Genomic DNA, 14,538 nt, shown 5'->3' with positions numbered 1-14,538 from the left:
AATCGATGACAGATAAAACTAAACTTGATAGGAGACAGTATTCGAATTGTACATAATAAATGAAATAATCCTAATTAGGAACAATATTCAAAAGAATAAAATGAAAGAAAAAAATAGCAAATATAATGGAAAAAAAATAGTAATTACGAAATTGTAACTGTCAGGCAAAAGGCATAAATCACAAACGGAGTAAATGAACATTCAAAGTCCCGTAATTACTGCTTCGTTTGCATAATTAACTTTCGAACCTTGTCATCCTTTAAAAGACTTCACTGACCTGCGAACAAACGAATCAGGAAATTCTTCAATAATTCTGGCACTCAACGTTCGTGGGCGCTTTCATTTATCATATGATAATGAGCACAATGACATTTGTTTACATTTTTGCAAGTTATCATACATCGCAAACAGATATGTAAGATGGCGTTTGCTTACATTTGAATGTCGAGTCAAGGTCTCTCATTGCAGACTATAGTATATAAACAAACAATTACTACACAGACTGTGTTTGGCATGTTTAGAAACTGGGGAATTGAATGTTCGAGATAAGATAAACAGAAAAGTGAAGCTGGGAGGTAATCATATTATGTACTTTCCTCGTTAAAGTTAACAATAACCATCACAGTAAAATGTGGAACAACGCATATCTTACAAACACCTGTAAATAAACACATACATAAATACACACAGATAGATAGATAGATAGATAGAGACAGAGAATCTACTGTTTGCTTTTACCACATATATAAATACTTTTAACAGAAACTAAGATGCAATAGCCAGACGGGTTTAGCCAGCTTTAACAAATGCAGTTGCATTAAGGAAAGAGGCCTTAATGTATTCACGAGCTGAATCGGACTTGCCTCTTTGTAACATGGTTCGAATCCTGCCATAGAAGGTGAAAAGGCGAAACCTACTTTATTTCCGTAACAAATATAGGCTTGCAGCAATGATGTACCCAAAAACTTGCGGGGAAAAGAAGGTCACTTTAGCTATTATATATATATATATATATATATATATATATATATATATATATATATATATATATATATATATATATATATATATACTGTATATGTGTGTGTGTGTTTAAGTATAAATATCTTGCTCTACGCACATAAACCATACAAATACACAAACAATTAAACTTTGTTTCCAGCAGAAAATTCAAGATAAATGCTGATCATGTTACACGAAAAATTTTAAACAGTAGCACTTACCCACGCATGAATGACAAAAACAAACTCTCTGAAATCTTACTAGGTGACAGAGAAAGAGAGAGAGAGAGAGAGAGAGAGAGAGAGAGAGAGAGAGAGAGAGAGAGAGAGAGAGAGAGAGAAATCCAGTTAGGTGTAAACGCCTATAAACGAACATACTGCAACAACCACACAGATTAGCATCTAGCAACAACCACGTCATAACTATGAAAGCTTAAGGGGGCGAGGTTGGGGGGGAGGGGGGGAGGAATAGCACGCCAAAGGCATTAGCCCTTCAGTATTGACAAGGAGATAGCCGTCCATCTGTTTATTTGCCCAAACAAATACTAAGAGGACCTTTTAACCCCGCTTCCCTTTCATACGAAATTCCAGCTTAAACACAACTACTACGGTAAATATTTCACATCGCTTCGTCAGTTTCCCAGCATGATTCGTTGGCTGTGCCCCTAAAAGTGAAAGGAGAATTGAGGCGACAATCTCAATTCATTTCAGTAAAAGAATAAAAGTAATAATACAATGAGCTCAAATAACCTTCATTTCACCAAAGATATGAACTGAGCCATATAATACTATTAAAAATCCATTACGGATAATTCCTATCACATTTCCCAACGTAAGCAATGAATGAATCCATCAAGGACACACATTTAGTAACGAAAATAAATTAAGGACTCGATGATGATGTGCTGGTCAGTTTCCGGATCAATCATGGATTTGACGATGCCTCCCGGAAAACGGATATGACGTGAAGGGGGCCCCATCCAATCTATTCATGATTGATGATATAGCAACCATGGAAGGCCTGAGGTGGCCACTCTTGTCTACAAGAGAAAAATTTTGGGGGGGAGAGTGAGAGAGGTGAAATTACATATAGCTGGGATTAACCAAAATATTTATGGATAGTTGAGAATAGATATGTAAAATACAAAAGTTATTAAAATTTAAAAATTCATGAGAGGGGGAGGGGACACTAACAAAAATGATAAAAATACAAATACGCCATAGGAAAAAATAGAAACTTGTAAAAAATATAGAAGTGAGAAATCGAGAGAGAGAGAGAGAGAGAGAGAGAGAGAGAGAGAGAGAGAGAGAGAGAGAGAGAGAGAGAGCACACGACATGTTTCCTCAAAGGCCTCAAGGTCTTCACTGCTTGAGTTGTGCAAACAAACTTGATCTCACATTTGATCTCTCCCACCCCCAACACTTCTTTCATGAATGCATATTTTTCCTATCCATCGACCTCTCCTCAAAGACATAATCCCTCATACTTATACGTGCGAAACCAGGCCCTTCTGCAGGGTGGGGAGGGGGGTCAAATGTATAAAACATGCAGAGAGAATTTGTGAAAGTTTGTTGTTGTGGTTTTAATCCTGTATTCTTTTTTTTTTTCTCGTGCTTCTGTTTCAACATATCTGTCTGTATACACTTATTGAACTAATATCTATAATTGGATACATGCATGACGATATACCACATAATATTTTCAAATAGATTTTCCATTGAAAAACTTGAAATACGACATATGAAAGGTACGGGGAAACTGCATTTTCCTTGCGGGATTAGAACCTACACACTCATTCGTCTGCACAATATCTTCCTTGTCTCAACTCACGTTATTCCTCAAATATCAATCATTCTGTTATCTGGTTCGCTTCTAAACCAAACCCTTACCATACATCTTCCCGGCAATTAATCTTATCCCCGTATAATTCTTACAGTCACCTCCATTAATTTCCATACTTTACAAAATAATTATTCCTCAAACCCATTCGTGGGGAACGATGCCCTCATTCCCCAACCTCGCACAAGCCTTTGAATATATAACATTTAGAAAATAAACAATAAATATCCTCTCTATCAATCTATCTATCTCTCTAACGAAGCAAACTATCGTATATTAAATATACTATTTGCATGAGCGACCACATAATGAGCTATTCACCCTCCATTTATTAAGCCTTAATTACTATTTGAACTTCAACAACAAATAACCTGAATAATCATTTTGTTAGAGCAAAGATAATCGATTCGAATGTTTCAGACCTGTCATGGTGTGAAGAGCTAAATAATAAACTGAAAAATAAGAGATGCTTTCCCAGCAAATGTGATATCTACTTTGCAAGAACACCAGCTGAAACAACACACTCCTCTAACAAAACAGTAGACGGACAGGCAGATGGAGAGAAATTCCTGAGATACGCAATTTTTGTGTGCATAATAAAAACTCATAACAAAAGGGTACAAAAATTACAGAAACAAAATAGAGTAAAAAAACAGAAAAGGTTTTGGGAATAATGATACTAATTTTCCCTTTACAGTATTAAAACTTTACCCGCAATATTTACAACGTAATTAAAATGCAATGGAAAAATGTCCTTTTTCACACTAAAGAAAATGAGAAATTCATATAAACAGGATAACCACCGAGCCCCGAGCCCCCTCTACCCAACACACTGAGGGAATTTCGCATTTTTATCCTATGAACCAAATGAATTCCAGAAGATTCCATTATGTACAAAATGAATTATTAATCCCCCAGGCTGAGAGAGAGAGAGAGAGAGAGAGAGAGAGAGAGAGAGAGAGAGAGAGAGAGAGAGAGAGAGAGAGAGAGAGAGAGGTGTCGCAGTTTCCCTAACACTATGAACAGGGGATAATTTCTAAGATACGAGGCTTCTCTATTCTCAAACTCAGACCTGATTTTTTTGTACTCTTACCATTATTTACATAAAATACTGTAGCCATACATACATACATACATACAAATTCACGACTGCATTGTTGTTCACCAGCTATAGGCAAAACATAATTTTTCATACTACTTTCCTAATTTGAAGGAGAAAGATCAAATGCCTGCAACCAAAATTTCAAATAACATGATGTAATAAAAAATCAATAAGTACCACCTGAAAACCAATGAGGCAAAATAAAAAATTATTATGATATTTCACTATTGTAAACAGAACTACCTCCAAAACAATTAAGATATGGCCATGGATTTTACAGCAACTAAAAGTGGGCTTCAGTGATCGCCAGCAGAATTTTGACAAATTTCAGGATTAGAAACGATGTATCATCGAATTCTTACATATAATGGGAGTGAGACTGCGTACACTTCTGAGGACCCCTAACCAAATCTTAACGTTCATTTTGTCGTAGACTGAACCTCGCCTATGCGGACACGGAAAAAGGCGAAACTGAACAAACACTTAGAGAACCTAAATTCATTTGTTATTTGAATCTCAACTATTAAAAGCAAATTTTAAAATAAAGTTGATGTATAGAAAAGAACCCTGAAAAAAAAAGTCCATAGACAATAACAATGCAAATCACAAATTCAAACCATTACAATAAGTTGACGTTTTGTCAAATGACTGCCATTCCAACAGTTCTGAAATCCAAGGAAGGATCAAATTTATTCAACTAAAAAAAAGAAAAAGCATGCTTGACTTCTGATGATGAGACATAAACAAGCCCCGGAAAACATTTGTGCATAATAATTTGTGTCATTATGAACAAAGAAGCCTCTACGGATTTTCTACGATACTGATTTCCTAGATTTCTCGATTTCAAGATAAAGAGGCAACTGAGATGAACACTGTAGCCATATTAATCTTTGCATTCAGGGAAAAACTCTCGTCCTGATAAGATGAACGATACACCCTAGGACAAGAAACACTTTGCAGTCAAGATTCTCTGCAAGCCAATGAGTCACTGCAAACCAATACGCAGGTCGAAAAGTATTCATGAACGCTACAAGGCATGGGCTGTACCAAGGTCTATAGTATATCTCTATAGACCTTGAGCTGAACAGCATATAATTTCAAATGGTGGCCAAAAGGCCCTGACTGGTCGGAACATACCACACGATCATCTCATAAGAAACTGCCACTTAATCACAAAAAGGCACATATAATCGGTACGAAGGCCAATTCTTACATCATTTGACCGGTTTTAAGAGCAACACCCATTCTGTGTTTATTTGTCTACTAACATACTTGACCACAGGTGAAATAACGCAACTTGTATATCCAGTCAAGCTAAATACAGTGGAATCTATCGTCCTCCAACTTAACTCACAATTACCATCAAAGTAAACGACAACTAACCAATGTGTGATATGCCACCATGCGTATTTCACTCTCTACTCTACTATTCAGTAAATGATGTTGAGTATAGAAAATAAAGAAATATTAAAGGAGATAACGTAGATAAATAAAAATAAAAGAAATATTAAAGGGAATAGCATGGACACTTTACACAATTAAAAAAAAATAATACCATGATTTCAGAGGCATTTTATTAAATTAACTCGGACACGGACGGGAAGAAAACTAAATTCTAATTCATATGCATACCCTTTGGCTAACCTTATAATCTGCTATCAACAACTGTAAAATATAAAAAAATCATCATCGAGCTCTAGAATATTTTCTACGGCGCTTAGACGAATATACAGCAATTAGATTGTCCATAAAGATCGAAAGTGATGGAAATCGTGTTTATAAAAAACACGAAGGAAAAATTATAATAAATCAATCGGCCAATCAATATCAAGCATACACAAACCGTTTAAGGCTTAAATTTTCTCCCGACCTAATGGAATGAAAAGAGACTCACTGGGACTAAAACTCCAGTCTGCCTTGAGCCTCTCTTTCGCCCGGAACGAGTTAAACAAAACGACCCCCTTAACACCTCGGACATAATGGATTCTCGCATCTTACATTCAGGTGAGTTTTGTCGGAGCTAATGAACCCTTTTAAGAGTTCTACCTGCCCTCCTTAAACTCTTAATTAACAACCTGAGGAGGAAAATTCTACACGTTAGCGACTCTCTCTCTCTCTCACTCACTAAATTTACAGGCACAGTCATACATCTCGGAAACATATCGTATACATGGTGTTTTAAGCGTAGGGCTTCACCCTCTTTCTGGTAAGCCTACAGACTGTTCATAAAATTAAGACCCCATCCTGAAATAACGCCAGCTTAATTTCTCTCTCTCTCTCTCTCTCTCTCTCTCTCTCTCTCTCTCTCTCTCTCTCTCTCTCTCTCTCTCTCTCTCTCGTTAAACACACACACACAACACAGAATAAGACCCACTCAGCCTTCTGAATAATAAACGAGACTTTGGGCCTATCGGCAGACAGGTGTTTCTCTTCACAGTGATTACCGACCGATATCAACTCACCTGTCTGGAGCACTTTGCTACCTGGTGGACAAGTAACGTCGTTCTGGCTTTATCCCATAAGGCAATGCTATAGGATAAGGGATGAAGCCATTTTCAGGGAGAGAGGGACGACTAATCCGCATAAAACAGCTGGGCCCAATATTCCCTCTAACCCTAAAAATGGATGGCGAGGGTTATCTATCACCTGGCGACCAGCGCACACGCCTGGAGGCAGTAACCTTTCATTTTGCATCAATAAATAACCGATCTCTTATTTCTAGGGCTATGTTTACTCAAGACAATAATCCTCATATACACTACAATGTTCAATCAAGTCCATGATAATTATTTTCCCAGCAATGTTTATTGAAACAATTTGAGCCGCCTGTCGTGACGGCAATGACACTGTCACCGGAAAATCGATATGTTTTGATATAAAAAAAAAAATTCTTATGGTTACAGGTAAATGGCTCAGCTTTGTACAAAGCCAATTCAACTTAATACGGGCCGTGTGAAAAAACGACAGAAAATACTGTGTGATCTGTTACAAAACATAATCAACTCTACAACACTATACAGTTTGCTTCATGTACATGCAATTATGTAAGCGCCAATACAAACTATGTATAATTTAGCATTAGCTGTAAGGAATAAAAGCAAAGTGGAAGCTGTGAGTAATTCCCTGACCGGAATTAATCAAACAAATTTACTTAAAAATAAAAGTCCTCGTTCATATGTATACATTTCCTAATTGGAAATCCAGGGAAAAGGGCAGCCGAAAAATATGTGTTTTAATGTTGACGTCAAGTTCTGGAGAGTATTCAAACAACGAAAGCTGATACGGTATGTGGGGCGTCAGTACGCAACAACACATATGGTGAATTTCTAATAATAATTAAGATAAAATAGTTACTTACATAGGCGCAACAGAGGATCCATAACATTTGTACTACCCTCATCGGATGAATATCGAAATATCCGAGGAAGTAACGGCCTGACGGGTGTTACATGGTAGCCTGAGATGATGAGGGATGTTTTCCTTCAGGTAAACGGAACAGCGCCAAAATAATATTCATAAGTATACCTTAGTTTAACCAGAACACTGAACTGATTAACAGCTCTCCTAGGGCTGGCCCGAAGGATTCCACTTATTTTACGTGGCTAAGAACCAATTGGTTACCTAGCAACGGGACCTACAGCTTCTTGTGGAATCCGAACCACATTATGACGAGAAATTAATTTCTATCACCAGAAATAAATTCCTTTAATTCTTCACTAGCCGGTCGGAGACTCGAACGCTGGGCCAGCAGAGTGCTAGCGAGGACGATAACCACCCGTCTAATGATGAAATAATAATATTCATAAAAAAAATGGTTGACATCTTACGGATAAAGTGAGTGTATATAACTAATAAGGCGTTATTATTTAACTATCCGGTCAAAAACAGAAACAATGGAAGACGCGTCCTAATATCATAATATTCAAAACATAAACAGATAAGATCAGTGTAAAACTTCTATTTCAGTCAAAATCTTATCTCACCTAATACCAGATGCTGCTATTTTCTAGACCCAATAACTCCCGAAAAACTCACTTTCACAGACCAGTTCAATAATGCGTAATTTATCGTAAATGTAAAAAAATTTTTAATATCAATTTTATTCTGAAGTTCCAAAAACAGACGTTTTACCAGTCCTAGTGACCAAGAATTAATTATCATTTTGGCCATGTCTAAAACGCTATTTTGTTTCAACTTTCCAAGATTCTTCCGAGGTTAAAAGATTAAAAATGGGGTAAGTTCTATACAATTTCCCAAAAACATTCCTTCAGCACACATATCACAAACTATTTTACCCGTTGCTTTCCTGAAAGGTTACACTGATTCTCTAGGTCACACCTAGTGAAAACACAAGTGCTTAATGTTTTGGAATGACGACCAGTGAGTGAATGAAAACGATCTAATATCAGATTTATTTCTAAAAAAAATTGCCCACAAAAATTTCTCAAGTATCTTCAATCTTTCACATTACTGTATTCCATCTGAGCGAAGTCTTATAATCTTGCAAAGATATTCTGCACAGAGAGAGAGAGAGAGAGAGAGAGAGAGAGAGAGAGAGAGAGAGAGAGAGAGAGAGAGAGAGAGAGAGAGAGAGAATTTCAACTAGACATTGGTAGATTCGAAAAATATTTTACTGAAATGTACCTTGAAATTTAAAATCCTCCCTATCCAAGCATGATTATAAAGCGATGGTAGAAGATAAAAAAAAATCGCTAAATAGCACATAATATCCAACGTGAAGATTTTACAAAACCAAATCAAAATAAAATAAAAGCAAGACGAAAGCTCGCTAAATATCAAATTCTCGAATGTGAACGTTTTCGCAAAACTAACTAGACTTTGTCACTTATGTGCCGTCGAAATTTAAAAACAGCAAAACAATGTAAGCAATGAATGAATGACACACTCTCTCTCTCTCTCTCTCTCTCTCTCTCTCTCTCTCTCTCTCTCTCTCTCTCTTAAATGACCATACAGTTAAACATGATAAAATGACCGAACAGATGACCGAAGTCAATATAAATTATCGCCAATTACAGGTCATAAAATAAGCCTATCATAAAACCATTGAGTTTTTCATGGATAAAAGCACTCCGTGGAGTCCTCTGTAACCTAACTAGCATATGAAGTGTCTCTCTCTCTCTCTCTCTCTCTCTCTCTCTCTCTCTCTCTCTCTCTCACACACAAATGTAACAAAGCATACTCACTTCACCTGCCTGTTCCCAATTAGCGTGAGATAGCTACGGTTACGCCAGAAGGGAAGGGGGAACAACTATTATCCCAGGAGCTAATTATTGCTATAGTCATTTCACTTAAGGGATCGATGGGCAAAGGGGTCATTAAAGCTTAACCTTTGATGACTCCACAGCAGACGTCTGCCCGACCCTTAACCACTCTTGAAGGGAAAAATGTAAGATAAGTGTTTTAAATGGGTGCTAAAAGCTTCCCCTCATGTTACATGTATGAATTTTATATATATATATATATATATATATATATATATATATATATATATATATATATATATATATATATATATATATATATATGTGTGTGTGTGTTTCTATCAAAATATATACTTACATAATTATATGTTTTACATATTTACATATAGCCTACAGTATATGTATATATATATATATATATATATATATATATATATATATATATATATATATATATATATATATATATTGTAATTTATATACACGTAACTTTTTTATTCTGTATTCACATATATCACCTAATATCGAATTAGCTATACCTTGGTAGTAACGTGTACCGGAGAGGAATCATAGTTGATTAGTACATCTGGCCTGGCCAAGAGTGAACCTAGTACAAAAAATGTGAAGTTTCTTCCATCCTGATTTTCTGTTCAAACCCTTTCCACCATTTAAGCTGACTACAAAAACACTGCAAAAATATTCAAAGCATAATTCTAAAGTTATCAGGCAGTCTGGAAACTGTTGAATAAACTGCGACAGAGCCTTTCTGAAGACCATCTCTATTGAGTATTTAAATTATGACATAGATTATCCGGATTTTGATTTAAATACTCTACTACCTACAACTGCTATCTAGTTAAGATAAAGCGAATCCTGATGTCGTACCACAAACCATGATAAAATATATTATGCAAATCTCTCTTTAGAAAATTACTGTTTCTATGTGACGGACAAATAATCATTTAGAGACTCACGAACAAGAGACTTCAGCAACGTTTTCGCAAACACGTAGACATAAACATATTGACGTCGATTTGAAACAAACAAACGCATCAATTAAACTTTAAAACAAAAATTGTTTTCGAGACTGACAAGACGAATATCGCTCCCCTCCCGTACTGTCTCAATTAAGTAAATATATACTGGAAACTCATTACAATTCGAACGGCTTTCCTACTAGGACAGAGAGAGAGAGAGAGAGAGAGAGAGAGAGAGAGAGAGAGAGAGAGAGAGAGAGAGAGAGAGAGAGCGTGGAATCCATAGTGGCAGTGTATAATTTCAACAGGCTACAATTACGAACAGCAAAAATATAAGATTACATATGCATAAAATAAAAAAAAGATACATACAGAGGAAGGGTCGCCTAAAGCAATTAAAATGTCCATTTTCTTGTAATTGACAGCTGCAGCCTTTACCTACTACCGTGGCTTTAAGGAATCATGGCTCTGCTTCACGCAAAGGCTGCAAAAGGGGGGAGGAAGAGAGAGAGAGAGAGAGAGAGAGAGAGAGAGAGAGAGAGAGAGAGAGAGAGAGAGAGAGAGAGAGAGCGTCCTAATATTAATGATTACTATAGCAGGGGAAAAATGGAAACTCTTCAAACTTGAAGACATCGAAACCAATCTGGATCATTTAATTCATTCCTTATATATTACGGAATGAAAGCCGGTCAGCACGATTTCTGTCACCTTTCATGAAGTATCTTTCTGTAACTTTACACCAAACACCAAATGTTCATGTTGTTTGGAAAGGGGTGCGACTGAGATTCTGTATGGTTGGACGGTATGATGCTAAAGAAAATGCCGCATAATAGGGGATTGGGTGTTTATTACGAGATATTCAGAAAAAAATGGGCTGAATCTTGACCCTTACTATTTACACAAGAAATTAAAAACGACAGCTCAGTAACATAATAATCCAGTCATTTAAGTGGAACTGGTAAGTTCCCCGTTGGGTGCGTCGGTAGCGCTGTCGGCTAGCGCTCTGCTAGGCCAGAGTTCGAGTTTCCGGCCAGCCAATGAAGAATTAGAGGAATGTATTTCTGGTGATAGAAATTCATTTCTCGGTGTAATGTCGTTCGGATTCCACAATAGGCTGTAGGTCCCGTTGCTAGGTAGTTCTTAGCCACGTAAAATAAGTCTAATCCTTCGGGCCAGTCCTAGGAGAGCTGTTAATCAGCTCAGTGGTCTGGTTAAACTAAGGTATACTTAGATGGAACTGGTGCTTTGATACAATTACGCCACTAAGCCCGTCTTCGAATAGTATACAGAACTTAGGCCAAAGGCCAAGAGCTAGGACCTATCAGGTCATTCAGCGCTGAAACGGAAATTGGCTGTATAAAGGTTTTACAGGTGCAACAGCAGGAAAACCTCGCAGTTGCACTATGAATCAATTGTTAGGGGAGGAGGAAAAGTAAGATGGAAGAAAGAGAACATGAAAGGAGGTACAGTAAAAGGAATAAAAGGAGTTGCAGCTAGGGAGAGGAGGGACGCTGCACAGAATTTAAGTAATGCCTACAATGAACCGCATGACGTGCACTGACGACACTACCCCCCTACGGGGACTAAGCCCGTCTTGGTACCCTTCCCGTGATAACGTTCGACCACATAAATTACAAACTGGCTCGAATAATCAAGATAAAACTGCCATGAACGACACTCAAATGGTGATTCGTCTGATAAAACTCTAATGCTAAAGGATTTATTTCCTTAAGTGATAATACAACTGGTTCTAATTCAACTCTTAAGTCAAACGAATCTGGGAACAAAGACAATAAAATCCAAGAACCCCAAAATGGAGATGATGCTATACGTCGAAAATCCTGACAGCACCCTAAATAAATCAGACAATAAAAACAAATAAAGATAAAAATAAAGCTTACATAATTAAACTATCAACATAAAACCTGTTTTATTTGGTAAATCTATAAATATTTAGCATATATATATATATATATATATATATATATATATATATATATATATATATATATATATATATATATATATATATATATATATATATATATAATGTGTGTACCGTAATAATTGCACGTAAATTATTCGTGACTTCAACGTTGTATTTTTGCTTTGTTTCGCTGTCACTAAAAACCTGAATTAGGATCTTTTTCCCCAACCACGGGTTTTTCTGTATTTAAGTGGTACTTCGTCCAAGAGTGTTTTTTTTTTCTTTTTATCTTTTCATGTTTTGGTCGTTTGACGGCTCGTCGTCTGACGTCTGCCCGTCGCTTGTTATCTCGTTCCCTCATACAGTGTGGGAAACTTTTGGACGAGAATTCGGGAGTGTGCTCGGCTCTTTTGTATTGGAAGGACGGCTTGGCTTATGGCTTTACGTTGGCAGTACCTTTGGGAGAGAGATCACGGCTTTGGATTACTTTTGGGACGCCTTTGTGCTTCCCGCGATCCTTTACCTACGGAGGATTTTTCTTCTGTGGGTCCCGTGCAGTGGGTTACGCTCCTGTGCCTCCCGGAGTTATCCTCTGGTGTTCATCTGTTTCACCCGCTCTACCTGCGGGTGTGATTTTGGAGCTCCGCGCCTGCCATTTCTGCCGTGCTTGTCCTCCAGAGTCGTGAAAAGACTTTCTCTGAATTTTACACCTGGTAAGGGTATGTAGATCATTCATTCTACTGTGGGACGTCACTGACGCGTGTCGGTAATCGGTATTCACCCTGCCAGTGTGTGGTGTTTCTTCGTTTCTCTTGAACAGCCTTATCGTTGCCGTGCTTCAGTAAACGTCAGCATCAATATATATACATCTGATCTTTCTGTAATCTTTATATGAAGAAAAGTCTTCACAATTTAATGTAAATATTTTCTTCGGTACTACTGTAAATTGTATGAAAAATAGGTTTAAGGTTTACTTCTTCCTGGTTCTCTTACTGTCGAGTGATTGATTCCATTTACGTACTGGTGTGTAAGATTAATTCCCAACTCTCCCCAATGTCCTTCCCTTCTACTTCATGAGCGAAAGTTAGGTATACGTGTGTGGTTGGGTTTTGTTACTGAATGAGTTTCTACCCCCCTAAATATTAAACTTTCGGGGTCTGTTAGTTTAATAAGTTTTTTTAATTAGTTTGGTCACTGCGTGGTATCTTTAACCCTCTTTGTGTATTCCTTATTTTTCATTGGTACGGTTTTGTGACCCAGCCCTTTGGAATATAAACCCACTGTGGCCCGACCAGGGCAGGTGACAAGAGCCTGGTCAAAAAATCTTTTTATGAAATATTGTAACAGCCGGAGGTGGCCGTTACAATATATATAAATTCATAACACTAGGTCCATCTATCCTGGCACTGTTTGGAGATGCTCTATCAATTATGGTTAGGAAGCACTATCAACTATATAAAATACCCACACAAAGTAGGGTTATACCCTGAGCACTGTAAATTTTGTTATATATTTGTGGCTTAATATTTATGAAGATTAGAAAACATCACATGTGTTGATAAAAAGGCATGTTAACATGCTAGTCTCAAGATAACTAGTAGGTAAAATATATGCTTCATGTGTGATTAAAAATAAATATGTATACTGTATAATGCAAGAATTCGTGGAAATGGTAATCACTGGGAAACATCTTGCCCCATATGGCCAGGGGTCCACATGAACCCAATACTCTACCCTAACAGGAAAAAATTATACAGTGAAATACAGGGGTGCATCCTAACACAGTATACTGGGTCTTAACTAGCCCCGGAAGACACCCTTGGATCCCCCAAACTAACCTGACTTTAAGCACCATAAATCTTGTTCGAAATACCAGGATGCAGTTTAGCTTAACCTAACCTAGGATGCTGGTTCCTTTCTGGCCAGGTAAGCTTAACCAGCCTTATAAACTGGTCACCTTAAGTTTGTAAAGGTCTTGCGTACCATTTACATTTGAATTATCTAGTGTGGGTCCTTGTATGTTACAAAGCTACAGGAATCTATTTTGATCCTGTCTCAATATTTCAAGAATTTTTTTTACAGTAACAGCAGATGGTTTCTGTATGCTATGGAGATATGTGCTTAGATTTAAATCTCAAATTAGTACCAATATGAAATTTATAGCTCAATTATAACTCCAACAGAAGTGAATTCCTCCCAGGCTAGGTAAGTGTGCAGCACCCTAGGGTAGAGTAGGTGATGGAGTTCTGGGGGACAAAACCCCCGTCAGGTAAGGAGCTAGCCTCCTACGTTAGGTTAGGTGTGAGGTCCATGGGGTGCAAAGCCCACCAGCTATGTAAAGCCCTGGACCCCTAGGTTAGGTTTGGTTAAATGCATGATGGTATTTCCCTCGTTTTTTGTCTTCCCTCACCCAAAAACTTACTTTTCCCATTGTGGTCCCAAGAATAGTAGGCTATGGGGGGAGGAGCG

The 14,538-nt window shown here is 37.3% G+C and overlaps 1 long non-coding RNA gene across 1 annotated transcript in view; it reads right to left on the bottom strand.

Annotated features, from left to right (window-relative positions):
• Positions 1-14,538, bottom strand: part of LOC136839012 (uncharacterized) — a 489,465-nt gene that overhangs the window by 474,007 nt on the left and 920 nt on the right. The window lies entirely within an intron of this gene.

This window comes from Macrobrachium rosenbergii, chromosome 5, assembly GCF_040412425.1.
Source record: "Macrobrachium rosenbergii isolate ZJJX-2024 chromosome 5, ASM4041242v1, whole genome shotgun sequence".
NCBI classification, from domain to species: domain Eukaryota; kingdom Metazoa; phylum Arthropoda; class Malacostraca; order Decapoda; family Palaemonidae; genus Macrobrachium; species Macrobrachium rosenbergii.
Note: the sequence above shows the minus strand (reverse complement) of the source record. Positions and strands in the feature narration are given on the sequence as shown.